The following is a 13,221-nucleotide window of genomic DNA, read 5'->3' on the forward strand; positions in this document are numbered from 1 at the left end:
AGGCTTGGTATGGTCTCCAGTCCATAGGGTAAGAAAGATAACGACAAACTTTTTTTTTTTTTTTTTTTTCTGATGTTTATTTTATATTTTTAAATAAAATGGCATCTCTAAACAAAGGAATGAGGCGAAGGCAAGTTTGGAATTATTTTGAGGAACCGGACAAGAAAACCGTGGTGTGTAAATAATTATGCCAAACAAAACTGTCGAATAACAAAAACACAAGTTCAATGCATTACTATTTGAAATGAAAACATTCAGAAATTGCTCTGCATGGAGTTACAGCTGACAGTAAAAAGCAAACACCTGTAATAAACAGAACACTCTAGATGGCAACCGACATTTATTTAGCCCTTCGAGCCCTGTGAATACACATAACACGATTTAAAAGGAAGGTTTTTTTTTTTTTTTTTTTTTTTTTTTTTTCAGTATTAATTCAGAGTAAATAATATAAATATATATATATATATATATATATATATATATATATATATATATATATTATATATATATATATATATATATATATAAATTAATTTTTTTAAAAATGAAGGTTAATATAAATAATTTGTTTAAAAAAAAAAAAAAAAAAAAATTTAATTATGTAATTTGTCAACACAGAAGGGTATTAAAAATAATTAAAAAAAAAGATTTGTTTGTGGCACTGAGCACAGTAGAGCTAATCTAACAGTGTATTGGAATCTGTGCATTCTGATTCTAACAGGTACATTTCAATAAATAGTACAGTACAAATACAGACATTTACTATGATAAAATTAATAACATACATACTTTTAAAAATCCCAAATTCCCATTGGGCTTTTTATTATTCATTTGTTTAGATTCTATTTTTAACATTAAATGCAGGACAGCCACTATAAGATTGTTGCTTTTATTAAAACTGTGCATGTACAAATCTACCGATTTTAATCTACCAGTTAATCAGCTAATGACCATAAATTAACCGATCAAAAATGTGACTCGATTCAATATATACTTTGGTGTGTACATGTTAAATTATTATTATTATTATTATTATTATTATTATTATTATTATTATTATAATAATAATAATAATAATAATAATAATAATAATAATAATAAACTTTGTAGCTAAATCTTTTTGATGTTAAAACTTATTTAGGGTTTCATTGATTAGAAATTACTAACCAGGGCTGTTGGTAGATGTGGTTTAAACGTTTAAAACGCTGACACCTGCATTACATTTAAACGTTCATAAAAATGTACCAAAAGCACATCCCTAGTTAATGAATGCTAAAGACTTTGTCTGATGAGGTGAAACTCCTCCTGCGTGTGTGCTCCTGCTGTGACTCGCTGACTCTTAGTCACCCACTGACAGTTTCATGAGCCTCAGAAGAGCACTGGCTGGACCAGCAGCAGGCTCGTATTGATTATCTGCTGCTGCTGCAGGAAGCGTTGCTAGGTTTTACATCTGTGGTCTTTTTAGACTCCAGCATTGGCAGACTGTACGATATGAAGCTTTGCTGCTTAAGGACATGAGGTAAGAATGCATATATTCTATGGACAGTAAGGGAGTTTGATATAATAATGGTTGCAGGTTTGTTTTGACAGAAAGCCCTTCTCCGTGTATCTGCTGTTGCTCAGTTGTATCTGTTGTGCATCCCTCCACAGGGGCAGGCCTGCTGAAGAAAGGATGAAATACAATACAGTATGACAGAAATGAAGACTCTGGTGCATCTTGTATTGTGTAATGGTAAAGGCAACCATGTTAGGAGGGACCTTTGAGATTCAGAGAGGCCGTTCTCAATCTGTGCTGTACACGGAGCAGAGCTTTCAGGAGCTACATACTTGGCAAAGTGTGCCTCTCATTTATCACTGAACACTGCAGCATTCTCATAGATATGATAAAGCTTTTGGAAATAAATATGCACACATTCAGTGAGCATATACAATATATACTGAGCATCAAAAGAAAAGTATCACTTATATTTGAGCATCAAAAGAAACTTATCACTTATATTCGGATAAATTTCACTAGATATGATTGAAAAATGACAAACTCTGTTTTAGAGCAGGTGCAGTGATTTTTATTGTGCTGATTAACAATAGAATGATGATCTGCAAAATGATCTGTCGCTTGTTGTGATGCTTGGTCTTCCAGTTGGTGGCCTGTCAATGACAGAGTGTGTCTGCTTATACAGTCTAGCCAGGTTTGAAATTGCTGGCTGTGACCACCCAAGACAGCGAGCCACAGTACCCTGCCCTAGTCCAGCCTCCAACATGCATGAAGGCACTGCTCTCTTCACAGACCTGGCATATTATTGTTTTTTTTTTCTGTGATTTTCTTTATTGCTTTTATTCAAGCTTGCAATTCAACAGCTGAAATCACTCCATATCCAGTGTCCAATCATCTGTCTCACTAATTAAGTGATTAAGTGCATGTGCTTCAGTCATAGTCACTCAAGCATGTCATGTTCAAGGAAGAACGATTGAATGGTTACAAAGAAACCAAAAACATTTAGTCAATGTCCATCATTTGTATGTATATTTTTTTTGTTTGTTTTTTAAATAAATGTGTTATTATAGAGATAAGTTTCCTTCGATGCTTGGTATATATGGATTTTCACACAACAAGAAGTAGGGCTTGTAGGGCTGTGTTCAAATGTTTGTTCGCCAGCCAGGAATTGAAAGGTAGTTCTAAACCTTCGAAGGTTTGTCAGGTGGCATTCACGCCCTGTCAGATGTTTGTTTTCTTTTTTCCTTTGTTAACAGAAACATTTGACAATCTGTGAATACTATAAAATTGCACATTAAATGTAATGCATAATTCGAACTTTGGTTTGTATAATAACTATTATACAGTCTTTCACTAGAGCGGCCATTTTGAAACAGAGTTTAAAGTTATAAGTGTAAAAAGTTGTCAGAATGTTAATGAAAAGAAACTAAAGTAGATCTTTCAATAGAGGTACGACATGCAGCTTTATATTTTGGTGCTGGGTATGTATGTATGAACCGTTTACATATAAATAAGATATAGTCACCCAAACCAAAGCAGTTTCTCAGCTTCATCTTAATAAAGTATGTACAAACTTGAGCTTCCATTCAAATGAAATGTATAGTAACATAGCAGTGTAATGCTTGATGTTGTCCCTTGTTGTGATTTTCGGTAAATGTACAATAAATTAGAGGCTTGTTGCATTTCTGCAACCTTTTCCATGCTTTACTCCTTAACTGAACTTCGTGTTCATCATTGTAAGTGCTTGTCAATACGTACAGTAAGTGACAACTATAGGTCTATATAAGTTTTAGTTTTTGGGTTTGGTTCCTTTTTGTTTTTATAGAGTCTTATTTTTGTCTTTGTTGTGGTATGGATCATTTCAGTTTTAGTTGATGCTTTGTTTCTCTATTTTCATTTTCAGCATTGTACAGTTTTAGCCTGTTGCAGCTCAGCTTTCTTAAAAAATGACAGCAGGGCTTCTCAAACTCGGTCCTGGGGACCCCCTGTGGCTGATGGTTTTCATTCCAACCGAACTCTCAATTACTTAACTAGACCCTTAATTGAACTGATAATTTGCTAACTATTTTTGAATACTCTGTTGTGTGATGCTTTGCAGATATATTTTTAGCCAAATGGCGTCAGCAGTAAATTCTGTATTTGCTTTAAAATCTACTGTATTAAGAAATCCTTTCTTTCTAAATTGACAGAAAAAAAAATCTATTGGTAATGTCTAAATTCACATTTTCTTTTGAATTGATAAAAACATGCCATATTTTTATTTCTGACTAGATTAAAATGTACAAAGCATTGGCAGCAAATGCAGCTTCTGAGATGGAAACAGACGGAAAGTGTTATAGCAGTCAGCCTTTTGGTGAGTTTCCCTTTAAGAGAGGCAGGCTGTGTGTGTGCGTGTGTCAGTCAGCTGCGTGTAGCAGTGACGTTTCAATACACCAGTCAAGAAAACTTTTTTTTTTTTTTGTGCAATGTGTTTGTGATGTAGAGCACGCTTGCAGATATTGGCAGCGTGTTGGTGTAGCTTTTAAATGCATTTAAATGAAACAAAGCATGCTTCATAAATGCAATTCTTACCGGCTGTTTGTTTAAAACAGCCGAAGCAATATTCAAACCGAGCTGCTTATCGGCTGATGGCAATATCAAGAAAGAGCGCAAAGTACAGTGACACAGATGTTAAGAAAGCAGAACCAGGGAGGCAGGGACTTCTAGAGTTAAGAAAGAAGCCATCAGTTGCAGATTACTGTACATTTACCGTTTTTGTTTTTTGTGTTTTTTTAAAAAAGCTTTGCATGGAGTTGGCTTATAGCAAACCACATAGCAACACTGTGTATTTGTAGCCTAATTAAGCTCATTTACGTTTTCTTACTTTTAAAGTAAACATTTCCCCATGTTTAAAGCAGTTTGCGTGTTGTTTTTGTTCACTAACCTATTTATGGATGTGTAAATGCTTTTTCTATACAGGTTCGTAAATCCAACTTTTTCACATATCCGCCTATACCCCAGTCCACAGGGGGTCGGACATGCCACGTTGTACTGTAGTATATAAATGGAGCTAAAATCCAGCACTTTGAGGAAATTATATATAAAAAACTTAATTCACTTAAAATGTTTAGTAGAGTACATCTTCAAAATAATGGTGGTAACACTACATAATGTTCTAATAATAATAATAATAATACAAAATAAATACCTGAATCTGAGTTCTGTAAGGATAGTGCAAGGCTTTCGTCATTAGAATGCTGTTATATTTTTTGTCACTGGAGATCCAGTATACCGGCAGCTCCTATGACTTCAACACATTCCTCAGTACTAATCCTTCTGAGCATTTTTTGTAACTTTCATTATTTAAGTCTTGCAGTAGGCTGATATTAAGCCCCATATTTGTCTTCTTGAACAATTTCACGGAACCAACAGTTTCATGTTTTTGTTCTTGTGAAACAAATCTTGCCCAATGAATTAGATTTAAGAGATTTTACTTCAACCCTCAAGCCTTGTGCAGAGATTGGCAGCCCACAGCAATAATATTGGAGACTACTGGCACGAATTCGTACTGGAGCTATGCTAGGTTCTACTTAGGACTAGAGTAACGTAAATTGCATCTTACTGCTAAGGGACTGGAAAGTCAAAGCTTAAAACCAGCCACCAACCACTAAACATGAAAATAACAAAAGTGTAAAGGATAAAAAAGATATATCTTCCTATGATTTGCAAACGGCTTCGCTTTTTTTTTTTTTTTTTTTTTTAAAGGGCTACAATTTTTTAAAACTTTGTAGTAGCTTCAGTATTTTTTATAATCTTGCTCTTAAAACAACACAGATTTTTTTTTTTTTTTTAAAAGCTTGTCAGCAGATCTCAGTTGTTAAAGAATTGCTTGGTATGACTTTAAAATTTGCTGCTAGGCAAAAATTAAAATGTTGTTTTTTTAGTCAATTTGCACTGCTTTTTAGCTTGACAAGGCAAAGTACCCACCCGTTTTAGTCATACCATGCTTTGGTCACACACTTCCTACAGTGTAAGGCATGTGCATCACATTCTCAAGACAATGGAGAGAGCATTTGAAGTTTCTAAACTGCATGTAAACCAAGCAATACAGTGCCTTGTGAACAACTTATGGAAAATGTGTAAGAGAAAATGTGTAATAATGGTTGTGGAAATTGCAGATTGTCACAAAACACTGAAAGCACCCACCCAATGGATATTAATAAACTGATGAACATAATAATTTTTGAGTACACATTGGTGTGATTTGCTGAGATAGGCAACCGTCATTCTAATTTGAATTTATACTCGAATTGGTGTGTTGTGTTCTCTCTGAGCATTTAAAACCCAACTTCGCTTTTTATTTTAGTGATGCAAGCCAACCAATTGTGTTGGTACATCTGGTTTTGCATAGTATACCCCTGAAAGCTTTAAGTACTTCACTGTAAAAAAATTAAAATAAATAAAAAAAATTTGAAAAATCAGCAAAAATCAACAAAAACACTGTTAACTGCAGCTTTTATTTTTTTGACCTTCTGAAAAGTAAGTTGACTGGTTCCTTCTGATAATGTCCAAAAGTACTGCAGGTCAGATGCGTTGAGAAATCCTGAGAACTACTTGAACACAATATTATCGATTTAAAACCTAAAACCAGAAATGATTTATGGTAACTGCAAAGCACCACTGTCATAATGACTCAATGCATTCTGTGGCGTGTATGACATAATTTCATTGTTTTACGCAACAGAAGCATAGAACTGAGTGGCATGTCTTGGCTGCAGAGGCTCACAGCTTGTATGGTTGCCAGAAATGTGTAGTCAAAAATATTGTAATTTTCCTTTTTCGGGCAGTGGTCTATTTCTGTCAGCATTACATCATTTGAGCTTAGAGAGAAAAATCTAACTTTGAGATCATTCAAATGATTTAGACCCTGTCACAAGCATATATGCAAAAAATAAATAAATAAAAAACACAGTAGACTGGTAAATGTACAGTTAGCCATTGGCAAAGCATGGTTGCTCCCGTCAAAGTACTATATTTCATTGCTTTTTAAAATATCAATTCTTGCTGAATGTATATTAGGGGTGTGCCGAGTAATTGCATTTAAGAAGTATTTGTTGGCAGTATTTAAATAAATCAAAACACACTTATTTATGTTTTGATTTCAAAACTAGACAAGCTTCCCTTCCCTCGCCTTATCAATTTATCAATTGCAATTGGCTTCCACATTGAATGTTTTAAAAGCCGATTGGATGCGAACTTTCCTCTCATCTGTGATGCTGATATTTTTACTGCCGTACAGAGGCCATAACTGACAATGAAAATTGAAAAGCTTCACCTTTTATTTAATGTAACTACCGCTGTGGTACCTGAGCAACGTTTTTCTTAGTCCATTTTAATCAGAGATAACACCTTGCCCAGGGCTACAGTCCCACAATTCACAGCATTTCTGAGGAAATAATGAAAGAGAAAAAAACTGATTTTGGATCAAAGGTGTGACAAATTGCTTATAACATATAAATGTGTTTTTGTTATTTTGATTGACGGGTTAACTGAGCATCAAAAGAAACTTATCACTTAGATTTGAGCAACAAAAGAAACGTATTACTTATATTTGGATACAGTTCGCTAGACGTGATTGAAAAATGACAAACTCTGTTTTAGAGCAGGTGCAGTGACTTTTTGTTGTGCTGATTAACAATTGACATCATGAAGATGCTGCAAAATGATCTGTTGATCTTGGGCAGGTGTGACTCTAGGTCTCCCAGTTCGTGGCCTGTCATTGACAATGTGTCTGGTTATAACGTCTCACTAGGTTTGAAATTGCTGGCTGTGAGCACCCAAGATGGCAAGCCACAGTACGCTGCCCTAGTCCAACCTCCAACATGCATGAAGGCACTGCTCTCTTGACAGACGTGGCATATTGTTGTTTTTTTCTGTGATTTTCTTTATTGCTTTTATTCAAGCTTACAATGCAACAGCTGAATCACTCCATATCCAGTGTCCAATCAACTGTCTCACTAATTAGGTGATTAAGTGCATGTGCTTCAGTCATAGTCACTCAAGCGTGTCATGATCAAGGTGAATGATTGAGTGATTTAAAAAGAAACCAAAAACATTTTGTCAATGTCCATCACTTCTGATTATACGCGGTATATTAACACTGTTTTAAGCTGTAATTGATGCGCGGTATATATAACACTGTCTGATTAAGCTGTAATTGATGCGCGGTATATATAACACTGTGATGCGCACTGTTTGATTAAGCTGTATTGATGCGCGGTATATATAACACTGTCTGATTAAGCTGTAATTGATGCGCGGTATATATAACACTGTCTGATTAAGCTGTAATTGATGCGCGGTATATATAACACTGTCTGATTAAGCTGTAATTGTGTAAACAAGGGACATCAGGGGATCACATGGTTTTGTTTTGAGTAATTAACACCTAACAATTTCAAATTTCTTAAAAGCAATTACTTGGAAAATACAAGTATCGGCACACAGTAAATATATACTAAATACTTTGTTTCTGTGTATGTTACAATATATTTACCATTTTTTTGTTTTAAAACAATTGTGTAACCCTGATTTTTCTGGTATAATACTAATAACTTTAAGTTTGAAATCTAGCTTAAACATATCCAGAATATGTCTTGGGAACAGCGTTTGTTACAGCACATAATTGTCATGTACATACTGAGAATGTAAGTTAAATTCCTACTTTAACACCTGTAAAGTGTTCATTATATATTTGGTAGATGATGCAGACAACTGTTTCCCATATTGCATTTTCACAATGTGAAATTGAAGTAAAGTATATGTACAATGCTCGTGGCACACTGATCTATTATCCTTGCTAGACTGAGCCAAGATTAGCTGGTTCTCTGGTGCAATACAGTGAAGTTGTTCAAATTACTTTGCACTCGTCAGCAGCTTTCTAGTATCGTTTTATATATAAGGTTGGAAATTGTGATAAACCATTCCTAATCAACATGGGCACATTTACAGGGATGAGTTACTGTATGCTGAAAACACTTGCATTGAACAATTTAATGCCAGCATACAAATCTGGTATGTGAACTTTTTTTCTTTGAAGATTAAGAAACAGGGTAGTGCTTCAGCTATTGAATGAAGAATCCTTCTACCGTAGAGTTTTATTGTTTTTCCACCGGAAATGTGGAATAATTATGGTGTTCGGCTTTGTGTTCCAAGAGATCTGAAAGCCTCAAGCTACAATTACATTATCTAATTAGTAGCGAGCACACAAAGGAGTTGTAATTGGAGCAAAAGCTGTCTCTGCTGGGTCTTAGATAATGCTTAAATGTGTGACCTAGCCTTGCAGAGAGTCTCAGTGCACCACAGGGGCTTCATCTAATTTCTTCTGGATTCCTCCATTGAGTGACTTCTAAGTGTCATTTGAAACAAAAAAATAGACTGGAGCTGCGTTGTCCTCCGACGCTGTAGCTCAAAGGTGGCTTGATGGTTTGTCTGCAGTGTGTAAAGAAGCGGGCGGCTGATGGCACTCGCTTCGGAGGACAGTGTGTGTTCGTCTTCGCCGCTCCCAAGTTAGTGCAGGGGTGGTAGTGGTGAGCCGAGCTTAAATAATAATTGGACATTCTAAATTGGGAGAAAATAATACAAAATAATTGGCGACTACTAAATTAAAAAAAGAGTTTACCAATTTGCTGAAAAGAACCACAGATTAATTTCTTAAAACCCACTTGAAGAGTAAAGTTAGGTGTCTACTGAAACTCATTTGTAGAAGGAGCAGAGCACTGCCATGTTCACGGAAACCTTTTATTTATTTTTCACAGTTTTTTCTGTGTTGTATATTGTCGCCTATGACCTGTATCATGGCTTAAATGTTAAGAATGACACCATTGAGATATTTTTAACAATGCTTTACAAACATGAAATTACATTAGCTTTTGTCATCTACTCTACTGTTTTCTTGTTTTTTTGCATTTCTTGGCTCTATTCAGGGATATCATCTTAAAGTAAAGAATGAATTCCTTGTAAATCTGCCAGGAGATGCCATCCTCTGCCAGAATGCCTGTAAAACACACACAGATTAAAAATCTGATTTGGCAAGACTGCAGGGAAAATGTTAGTCAACAACATGACACTATATCATTGCCACTAAGGACCAAAGAGTTGAAGTTTTGTAAGATATTAATCCCACTTAGTATCAACCCTTAGTGATGATTGGTTTGTGTTATGTGCCGTTTAGTTACAAAATGCATTGAATTATGTTTAATTTATCATGAGAATAAATGAACAGCCAGGGTGGCACTGATTTAACAAGACGATTTAACAATGATTACCTTCTCTTTTGGGAAAGTTGGGAATGGAAATCTGTAAGTCATAAGGATAAAAAATGTGCTACATACTGTATGTATTGTGAGACGTGAAAAACGTACAGTATTTTGCGATGTCGTAATTACAGACACTCTAAATATGTCAGCATTACAGCCCTGAGTAGCATGCAGTAAATATTGATATTGAGTTGGAGTTTACTGGTAAAAACAGGTGGCTGTTGATGTTTTTACTCATTTGAAAATGAAGCCCGAAACTGCTCCCAAGTGTTTGCCAGTGTGGTTATTGTCTTCAGTTTAAAGTGCAGTCCCTCTTCATTTCATACATTTTGCTGCTGGTTGTGGGGATCACTGTGACTACATGAAACTAAAATTAAGTTCTGGATTCTTTTAGTGGTATAGTACCACTGCTGGCCGGCACCATCCGGATGTTAGAATTATAATGTTACCTATCAGTACATTGACTGGGCATTTCATTGTTTTACATAGCTAAAGAACTACTTATCCAGTTGTGAGGGAACTTGGTTTGAACATTCTTTACCACAGTGTATTAAGTTTCAGAGCCTAGAAAATAAGGAGTTACCTGCCATTCCTTATGTATATTTAATAGAATAGTGACATACCGTAAAAATCATTGCATAAGTCGCACTGGCGTAAAAGTTGCTCCCCCCATTTTGAGAGTTTTAGGAAAACACATTTTTCGTGTTTTAAAATTACTTTTTTTTACAATATATATTTTTTCTATATGCTCAACTGAAATAAATAAAGGCATACACAGGTTTGGTTTCGAAATAACCCTTGTTTGCAATATTTTATAGGGGTGCGCGTTTGGTAAATTTTCCTGAACGTTTAAACTCTTTGCAATTTCAGCGTTAAACGTTTAAACCATATCTACACACACACACACACACACACACACATTTATGTTACATTCTGATACTGACAGTCCTGGTTAGTATTTTCAAGGCAAATAAACCCTAAATAAGCAAATAACATTTTAACATTGAAAAGACTGCAAATTAAAAAAAAAAAAAAATTATATTTAACACTTTTTTTGATAGTGTAATGTTTTTAGAATAGTGTGTTTCTTAAAGGTTCATGTAACAACAAAAAATCAGGAACCTATTTGCCCAAAATTTTATAGTTTACCAAAAAAAATTAAAATAAAATAATAATAATAATTAAAAAGCAAAAGCAAGTTGTGCTTACAATTGAAGTTGGAAATACTTTCACTTCTGGAAAAGGTAACCAGGGATAAAATAGCACCATATTTTGGAATTTTAAAGAGCACTGTGACTGATATTAAAAAGTCATCCTGAGGGAGGAATTTTGCTGCAGAGCTTGAGTGTGCATGTTATCAAGTCTATTGTATGTCATTGGTTACTGTGAATACAGTGCATGCAGTAGCTAGAGAATGAATCATAGAAATGCCGGGACAGCTAATTGTGTGTTGGGGGACTTGTAATAAAATGTAATTTTACTAAAAAATGACTTGAGCAGCCTAGATGGTATATGGGATGCTATGAACAATATGTAAAGTGAAGTGCTACCTGCTTTCTGTGTGCTGACAGTGATCAATATAGGAATGAAAAAATAGTGTTTGTTTGTTTGTTTTTTTTACCTGCAAAAACTCCCTTACCTCAGAATCCAAATGATGCAGTGGGTTTGTAACTTTCATCAATACGGGAACAGCATTGTTTCTAGCAGTTTCACTCATCAGTTCATCCTGTAATTGTCCTCAAGGGTGAATACGTTTGCATCTGTTAAGTGGATACTTGCTACAAATAACATCAGCAGAGTAATGCGGGGTCTTCTGGGCGGATAATCACCTTCCAAGAGATCTCCCTCCTCGATGTACATCTCACACAAGCACACACAGCCTGCCATTTTCTCCTCTTAGAACAATGAGTAGGCTATAAACCTCCAGTTGTTTTCCAGTAAGTAGCCTGTGCTGTTCAGACGAGTTAACAATGCAGTTTAATGTATCTGTTACAAAATCCTGAAGTGACCAGATTATTGGATAATTACAAATATACTTTTTTTTTATTATTACACAGACCTTATGCTTGGAAATTAGACCGATAAAACATATCTTATTCTCTTCCTGGTCTGAAACGTATGGTAATTATGACACTGATAAGGGTCAATTAACGGAACCATACAGCTTTCTGAATCGGATGAGAAATATATGAATGAGAATTATTTTCCAAGGGCACGTTATTCCAATGCGCGATGAGTGTTGTTTTTTGAATGTAAAAATACTTTATGAATTAGCACATGAAATGCTGTCGGGTTAAACACTATTACTGGCACAATAAAGGAGCCAGTAAGTTTTATGCATATGGAACATAGTGTTTAAATTGGCCTTACCGACTCAAGACTAAAAAAAAAAGTTGGTGGCAATTGCATTGCGTTTATTTATTTTATTTATTTATTTTGAGCGTTGGACATTCGGGAGGGGGGTCTATTTTAGTGATCTAAACAGTGGCAGAATGCCCTAAAATGTAAAAACTTTATTTTCAGCTACGTTTATTTAACTGAAAATGTATTCTGTGTAGTATTGTTAACAAGTGGGTCAATAAATTACCCTTTGGGGGAAAACATCGGGGGGGGGGGGGGATTAAAGTTAATTAGAAAACGCTATGGCTGGCATTAATACACAATAGATGCCAGCTGGAACCTTCAACCCGGGATGCATAACTCCAATCACGGTCAACTAACACACAGTAGAGCCTTCATTGACGGGCGCTATCGCTTAATTGGTATTTGGATCGTTTGCTGTTTAGAGCATTTAGAAGGGAAAATGGTGATAGTCTCCAAAGGTAGTCCCAGTAATATTCATTCAAAATCTGCCAGATGACTAAATAAAATGCACCATTGCACTGAAAAAAAAACATTTTATAGTTGTGAATAAGGGAGTGCTCTGTAAGTGTTTTATTAGACTGTGTCCTTCTTGTGGGCTAAATAGGCTTGATGTAATAACTGTCTCTGTGTGTTGTATTGGTGGTATGATACTGTAGCTGCCTGATACAATCTCATGTGAATTAGAATTCTCTAATGGTAATAATAGCCTGCTCTCTCCTGGAGAGAGCAGGCTATTTATTAAGTGTGGCACTGCTCTGATGAAATGGGTTAATTGCTTTCAAACAATCATACAAGAAAATCTCTTCAGCATCAAAGTGTAGGGCATGTATTTCCCTGGTGAAATCAAGAAGCACCAGAAAAAGAGAAAAAAATATCTGTCAGCACTCGGATATAGGACACTCGGATACACGTCAGTCAAGTTTTACTGCCCTTGTATTAAGAAACAAATCAATTCCCATTATTTATTTATTTGTGTGTGTGTGTGTGTGTAACAAATGAATGCACTTAACAGTCACACTCCAGTTCGTATTTTCTGATACAAAGCCCATCTCCTCAATGTTATAA

General features: G+C 35.2%; 1 protein-coding gene across 13 annotated transcripts in view; it reads left to right on the forward strand.

The window, feature by feature from the left end:
- Window positions 1-13,221, forward strand: part of LOC121327918 (inositol polyphosphate-4-phosphatase type I A) — a 65,647-nt gene that overhangs the window by 6,080 nt on the left and 46,346 nt on the right. The window lies entirely within an intron of this gene.

The sequence above is a fragment of the Polyodon spathula genome, chromosome 15 (assembly GCF_017654505.1).
Source record: "Polyodon spathula isolate WHYD16114869_AA chromosome 15, ASM1765450v1, whole genome shotgun sequence".
Lineage (NCBI taxonomy): Eukaryota > Metazoa > Chordata > Actinopteri > Acipenseriformes > Polyodontidae > Polyodon > Polyodon spathula.